Here is an 8,559-nt window from a genome sequence, read left to right on the forward strand (position 1 = left end):
CACACCGCACCACTCCCCAACTTCTGCTGGAAATCTGGAGTCACTCCAAAACGCTTTAGCATCCCCATGCTTTGGGCATGAACTTCCAATTTTTTCTAGTATTGACTTCAAGTCAAGAGCCTCTTCTGCAATCCCGGAGAAAGTCCATTCACCTTTTTTTACCCAGCTCAGAAGCTTTCATTTTTTTTCCCAAAACATTCAAATAACAGCGAGGAGAGAAATGAGAGCACATGGGTGATACCAGCATGTGGGGAGTATATTAGGGAGACAGAGAACTGGGAATAGGGAGACTTATTTGAGTGGCAAAGTTGGACTTCCTTGGTAAGAAGAACAGGCCTTCAAAGAACAGTGTTGGAGATGATACAACAAAAAGGCTATGGCAAAACAAAACACTCACTTTCAATGATGGAACATAGGGAGAGTAATAAAGTCTTTTTTGAAAAAAAAACAACTCTTTTTTCATCGTGATCTAAAAATTCTCAACAATGCTGAAAATAAAAGCAAACCACTAGTCTTACCCTGAAGAATACAAAAACGTAGCAGAAACCATATGTTGAGATCTTAATCATCTCCTTTCCTTTTTGCTTTACACAAGTGTGAAAAGCTCTCAGTGAGGAAACTACAGGAAAAACACAACTTCTGCACGGGAAGCAAGCGCCAGATTTTCAAAAGGCACCGTCTGTGTTGCTCCACCAGTAAAGTCTGGCTCACAAGGATCACACTGCCCAATCATTTCAAACAGCATCTCCAAAACTGCCAGTGCTTTTGACTGACCTAGCAAGGGCCTAACATTTTTCCATATCACAGAAGTTACTGAATAGCAAAATCGATCAACTTTAAGTCAACAACTTTTCCATATTTGGAAAGGCAGAGTCATTGAAACGCACATTGAGCCTTTAGAATCACATAACCATAGAATCCTTAAGGTTGGAAAGGACCTTTAAGGATCATCTATTAGCACAAAAAGACCTTAGTCATAACAGGGTCTACTACTCCCAGCAAAGTAAACCTAAGTACTTCTTGGAGAATCATTTGAAGTTTTTGTGGGGCCAGTTGTGGTAAACCTGTAGACGGCCGTGTGCTGCAAGCTCACCAGTAACATGTACTTTTCAAAGCTATATATGTATTTAGGTTATCACAGAGGAGGGAAAGTGGAATGATGGGTTTTCTAGACAGTTTTACATTTAAAGCTCGTATAGAGGATCCATATGAGATAACTCATTTTAGCAGTTAGCTGCAATACCACTTGAAGAAAAACTGAGGGAAAGAGGTCTCAAACACCACACTGAGGCCTATTTTGTCTTTTCCTTTCAATTCTCTTTATCCTCCGTCTGTTTCCAGCTTTCAGTTACCTGTTACAGACAAATTACTGAGGTACTGGAGCCAAATTGAAGAAAGTTTGTTCATACTCATAGATTTTAAACACATTTCAAATTATCAAGGACAATATATACAGCAGTTTGTGCACATAGGACATGGTGCGCAGACTCCAGGGGGGCCTTAACCTTCCATTTCTTTAAAATATACTATACAGGTTGACCCATATACTCCATGCACGCAGTGGCAAGGCTTGGTGCTGTCTGCTTTTCACAGGTATCTGCACTTAGAATGACGAAAGTCACATCCACAGTACAGCAAAAGCAGCAGATTCAGGTTTTACAACAGAGATTTTCTCTTAATGCAAATACATTTTTCTGCACAGAGACTTCTGTGAGGAAAAGATGCAAATACTGACAGCATTTCTGTGCACTTCGCTCACCCAAGCACAGCCTCTTGCAAACATTTTAGAAAATAACTCCCAAGAGACAAGATCATCCATCACTAGGAAGCATTAGCCCATGTGGTGGTTTCACATATGCAAAGAGAATTCCTATGTATAAAAAAAAATGACCATTTATGATCCTGCATGACCTGGCATACAAAAAAAGACTGCAAAATATCATCCAGTAGTTTCTGCTATGACTGCTCTATGAAATGCACAATAAATATTGCTGCTGATTCACATCACTTTTAATATTTGTTCACTGTCGGGGATAACTGAAGCATTTGATTTATTCATTTTATCCTACACTGATTTCCTTTATTTTTCAATGAAGCTGAAAATAGGGCACTGTTCATTTGCCAAAGGTAAAAACGCTCAACTCAGAGTGACGTTCTGCAGGTTTAACACACACAATTAAAAAAAATCCTGCAGGACATTTTTAAAGAGATTAATGCAAAAGAGAGGTGCAATTGGATACCTGAAGTCAGTGAAGATGCAAATAAACACAGCCAGCTAATATTATGCATGCCCCCACGCACAGATAAAACATTTCACACTTACCTTTTCCTTGGATGAAGGTATTGAATAAACAGACATTACCAAGGGCTAAAAACAGAAAGACTTTCAGAAAGAAAATTTTATCTCCAAGAAAAGTTTGGGTTCAAAATCCACGGGTCAAATAACAGAGGGAAATGGCGAAAGCTGTCCTAGTAGAAACACCCAGTGCTAAAATCCTCACTTACTAGAAACCCAAACTAACAAGAAAGAATCAGAAGAAACAAAACTGTATTGTCAGAAGAAAGGCTGGATGATAGAAAAGGTCTTCTCTCAGACACTACCATAAAGTGAGGCCACTCCATAAGCTTCTGGATAGATTCATTTTCTCAGGCTATCCCCCCACTCTCCTAAATATATTTTTCCTCTTTGCCTTCCACTGATCTTTGCTGTTTACCAGAATTTAAAACCATGTAGCCTAAAACGACCCGGCCTATGCTGTGAACCTTCCCAACCACTGTGGCTTTATTTGGGTAATGTAAACTAATAAGTTTTTAAACTCTTAGACTACTCATATCCTAAACATTTTAGGGTCTTCTGCTATTTCCTTTTACTTAGCAAAACCACAGAAGTTGTCTCTGCTATTTCCTCAAGAAAAATACGGATACAGCAATTATCCAGCTCTATGGGAGATGCAGAAGAAACTGGCAATGCAGAACCCACTACTTCACAGTATGACATGCACCTTAAGCATCCTTTTTGGCTCTAAAATCTAGATTTATGGACACATATATGCATACATCTATAACTAAAAGCACAATGACATCGTGCATTTCAGAGGCTCTTACTCTTTCCACAGCCATCACACACCCGTGACATGGAAACTGCTGCGCAAACGACAACTCCCACCTTCTTTGCTCTCTGCAGGAACAACCGTGTTCAGAAGCACTGTCCTCGAGAGCTGATCAAGTCAGCAGAGCGACACTTTCCTGACGGCCCCGTGGAGCCCCGGCTGGTTCATTCCTTGGGGTGCACATGCACACCAGAATCACATGGAGCTGCCAACCTGCTCATGCTCTCGCCTGCTGGCAGCAGCTGGGCCAGGTCTGCGGGCTAGTCGTCTTAACACACGTTGCTATGAACACTTAGCTCTCAGGCTTTGCGGCTAACTAGGTAACGTGAGCCACGCTACAGGCGTACTCAAAAATTAACCTGTTCATTAAAAGAAACTGTAATCCCCCCCTATTTACACACAATGTGCACATACTCTCAGCCAGCCTGCTACACAAAATACTCCCTCACTTCAAGGAAAAAACAAAAGGAGTTTTTAAAACGCACCTGCTCCAGGGTGAATGCCACTGACCATGCACCACTAGCCCATCTTTGTACTGCATGATCCTAGACCTGCAGAGCGGGAGTCCTCCCGGACGGAGGACATGTTACTCGTTTGGAACAAAGCTTCTCCTGCATAGCCCTATATACACTCTTGGCACTATATCAAATAATACTGACACCAGTACAATAGGAAAAGCTCCGGTTCATTTAGTCACACCCTCTCACTGGAAGTCACTGGTTCAATCAGAAACTCCCTCGGCCTTTTCTGAGCTGCTTTCATCCTCCCACATTGCTTTCATTGTTGTCCTCTCTCTTCTCCAAGCCCCATAAAACACAGCTGCAATTTAAACATCATTTGTACTGTATCAGAAGACAGGCTCACTTCTACACAACCTGCATGAATGATCAGGTTCACTTTATAATAGTGAACCCACATTTGGAAATCAATGTGTTTTACACAATTCCCAAAAATCAAAGGCCCAGTCCAAAACAAAGTGTAAAGTTTCAATCCAAAGAGTATTCACACAACTCTGCCACAGTAAGTCAGTAAAAGTCAGCAATGACGGCTTATTTAAGAACAGAAAAAAAGTACCTGAAAGTTTATCTGGAGATATTTTCCTTGTGTTTAATTTCTGCTGTAGTTACGCTGCAAGAAGCTACAACAGCCCAAAGATCCCAAACATACAAAAGAACTTGGAAAATTTTACTCAAAGCTCACTGTGGGAAAGGTAGCATGGTGAGGAATTCGAGAAACATTATCAAAGAATTGTTCCATTTATTAAGATCAATATTGAAATTTTGATCAAATCCCTTATAATGTTGGCTCAAATGTTCAATGGAAACTACAAGTTTTCCACATACCTTAGCCACTGAAAGAGATATCAGCTTGAAAATCAGCATGCCAACAGAATCTCAGTCCGTAGACCACAATATAATTTGGCTCAGTGATTGCGACTGCATAGGGAATGTGCAATGTAAGGCTCATTACTTTTATCTACCATCCACTAGTTTATCATCCATCCATTCAAAACGAAAGGGAATGTTAGGAAAAGGTGAAAATGAATGTCTGCAGTTCACAAAATTAGCCACTAAATAAGTTGCTATCACATAAAAACAATCTGAAACATCATTATAAAATGTAAGGTTCCACATTTACAGATTTCAACAACAACCACTTGGCTTAGCAAACAATTATTAGAACTTTTCTTCTACATCTAGCCCTGCAGATTTCCTCTTGGATCCCAGAGTACCATCTTTCCAGTTCGGACATCACCTTTGTATAGTTATGAAAGTGAATTTGAGTATTTATCTTTAAAATAGATTCTATATCCCTACGGGTAAATCGTAATTGAACTGCCAATCTACCCTTAGAAAACAAACAGTCTCATATCCTTAAGGAATGAAAGTTCTAAATGTGGTAAGGATACAGAGAGTGAGTTATAAAGCAATGCATATTTTTATGGTTTATCTGCCTATAATTGCCAGCAAGATTTACTCTGAACCAGGAAATTCCTAGACACATGAGGAACCACATTTAATAAACCTATTAACTGTTGCTTCCGTTGCCTGATTACTTGACAAAAGTCACAAATTAGACACAAGGAAAGACCAACCATTAGGCCAACTTTACTGCCAACATATGAACCTCCTCTATACTCTAGTATCAGAAGTTTTGTTGAGCCTTGCTTCAGTGTTCAAATCTCTGCAATTTTTGAAGAACAGCTCCCTATTTTCAAATATACCTTCTGGAATAAATACCTTAACTGGAAGGTACACATTCATCTTCCATACAGAAAGGAAAAAAAAAAAAACCACAAAATATAAAGGTTCATTAATTTCTTAGAATTGCGAGGGTTCACTGCAATGCCAAAAATACAGAACAGAAGCAGAAATTATGAATGACTTTGCAGGGAAGTGGTAAAAAACTTAACTTGCAGAGCATGAAGGTTCTCAAGAAGCAGGCTGAGCCTCACTAACCCTAGAAGCAAATACCCATTTCATTGTGACTGCGACTGCTTCCTACCAATGTAGCAGAAAGGAGAACACCCAAGGTGTCCCAAAAGCTGTGCCAGTCCTATCCCCTCCACTGCACCAGCTCCAGAGCTTCTCAGGGAATCAGCTCAGTCCACAAACCTGTAAAATACTAATGCACTAGAAGCAGAGGAGAGGGCACCACAGTGTGTCTGGTTGCGGAAAGCTGCTAACTTACCTCAGCAAACTGACCTGCACCAGAAGCCCAAAGGCTACACAGAAGAGGAAGCTGAGCTTGTTTCCAGCAAGCATGCAATCTCTCGCAGAAAAGACTTTAGAAAATAAGGCACAGAAGACTATTACCTCTAAAGTTAAAAAAATTGGCACACACTATAAAATTTTATAGTGACTTGAATCAGTTGTTAAAATTTAGGGAAGAAAATCTATATTCCAGGGCAAGTGACTTGTTTGTTTGTTTCATTAACCATAATTAAGAGCTTGTGCTATCAGACTAGCACCATCAGCCGAAGTTTCGGGTAGAACAGTTATTAGACTCCTTATCACAGTAGGTATCAGGTCACCGTCACCCCAAGCGCAGGCAGATGGAATTCGATGGGAAAGCGCAACGAAGCCATCCAGTACCTGCAAGCTTCAGACAAAGCCACTGGGGCGACTCTGCCTGGGCCGGGTTAAGGCACCAGGTCCCACACGGCTCTCACGAAGCCCAGCTGGAGCTCGATCCCCAGTTGTCTCCCACAAGCTGCACACTGGGGACAATATGTTTGACATCTTCATTAATGACCTGGATGACAGGGCAAGTTCACAGATGACAGAAAAACTTTTCAGTCTGAAGAGGAGAAGGCTTGTGGGGCAGGAGGATTTTTCCAATGTTTACAGGCATCTGATAAGAGGTGTCGGACTCTTTACAGGGGTGCTTAGAGGCCCAGCGTGGAGAACAAGGGCATGAATGGAAACACAGGAAATTCCACATAAACACCTGTCACTGTGAGGGTGGTTGAACACCAGAACATCTGCCCAGAGAGGCTGTGCAGTCTCTATCCTATCTGAGACATTCAAAAGCACCTGGACATGGTCGTGAACAACCTGCTCTGGCTGTTCCTTCTCAAACTGGGAGTTTGGACCAGATCATCTCCAGAAGGTCCCTCCAATTCCAACTATTCTGTGATTCAGCAGCGCTCCACAGATTCAGCTTAAGCACTTTTTAACCATATTTTATGGTAATAAAAAAACAGAAATGAAAATAAGTAAATAAAAATAATAAAAAATAAAAACAGAATAAAATAAAAAAATAATTTGTACATTCCCTATCTTATTTCAGGAACTATAAGCTCTGACAGAAATAGAATATAGAGTGCAGAGGGTTCTTAACAGCTTAGACCAAAGTAGAAGTTTCAAGAGGCCTCTACAGAAATCTTCACAGCACTTTCTACACAACATCTACAGGGAGTGAGGACTATTTCCTATCGTCTCCTTTCCTCCAGCAATTCAGTTAGTTGAGTCAACTTTTTATATTTTAGATCCTTTCTTTTGGAAGCACAATATTACCACAGAGTCTGCAGTAATTTGCCTTTCATTGCCTTTCCTCCTCCAACTTTCCTAGCAGTAATCCTCCTAAATGCAAAATAGAAGCAACTCCTGTTACTCATTAAAAGAAAATTACCGGTCATAGAAGCTTACTTCAGTGCAACAGTGTTTCACCCACTGATTCTACATTTGTAAAGCAGCAATTCATAAGTGACATCAGTATTTAATTAGCAGAAAATAGTTATCAACTCATTATAAATGGAGTTTCATTCACAGAATATTTTTCGAATTCCCAAAAAATACATTTCTTTGGCAGACAGCAAAAGATGGAAAAAGCCTACGAACACATGGACTTTCTGACAAAGTTGCATTTGGCAACAACCTGTTTTACAGAATTTCAGACTTTCCTAGATTTCATGGAAGGGGGACAGGGAAGGGAAGGACTACTGCATCACCTGGGAATTATGTGGTTACACTAACATTAACCATGTGCAGTTGCAAAAGGACCTGTCAGTATCCTAGAATTAATCGATCTCAAGTATATTGTTTCATAATTAGGCTTATGAATACATCCTCCCATGGATATAACAACAACAGCAATAAACAAATAGTCCAGAAAAAAAAAAAAAAAAAAAAAAGGAAAAGAAACAAGAACAAGAAAGCTCTTTTTCACATTCTAGGACAGCTAAATGATTTGATGGCCGTTTTTTGTCATCAACCTCTTTCGCTGTCATTGTGTTAACAGCTCCCTGCTAGGGAGCATTTTGTATAAGCAGCTTATTCTTAAAACTTGAAAGTCCCATAACCAGACAGGAAAATTAGGTAAGAGTCTCTCTACAGCAAAGCAAGCTGCGTTTTAATGAAACTCAAGTAGAAGAGGTTTTTTTACTAAACTGATTCATAGTAATCATATTCATAGGTAAAGTCATTTATATTTCAGCTGCATCCCTGCAATAATTTAGAGTGTGCCCTTGCAGGAAAGGCATAGAAAACGATATTCCCATGTAATAAGCACAACTCATTTACTAGATTTTGTGAAAGAAAAAAGGGGATACATAACAACAAACTCATGTTTAAAGAATCTGTTAGAAGTCTATTTCATTATTTTTTAGTTACTGCCATTTTTAATTGTAAAACTCTTATTTTTTTTTCAAAATGCAAGTTGTAAGAAAAAATATAAGCCCCAAACAGTCAACGTTTTTAATAACCATTACAGTGAATGGGTCAACAATCTCTGAACAAGACAATTAAATGGACACTCCAAAATACACTTCTACCCCACATTATTTATAATGTGTATTTATAAGGACCATATGAAAAGGTTAGATTTCGCATTCGAGATCCCAGCAGGCAAACACCCTTTCTTCTGGTACTAGAGTATTAGAGTTCTTTCATGCAGTCACACATGTTTCTCTTGCACCAAAGTGGTTTTCATGGGGAAGTTTTTTTAG

Source organism: Nothoprocta perdicaria, unplaced genomic scaffold (genome assembly GCF_003342845.1).
Source record: "Nothoprocta perdicaria isolate Ctin4 unplaced genomic scaffold, notPer1 scaffold_2, whole genome shotgun sequence".
NCBI lineage: Eukaryota > Metazoa > Chordata > Aves > Tinamiformes > Tinamidae > Nothoprocta > Nothoprocta perdicaria.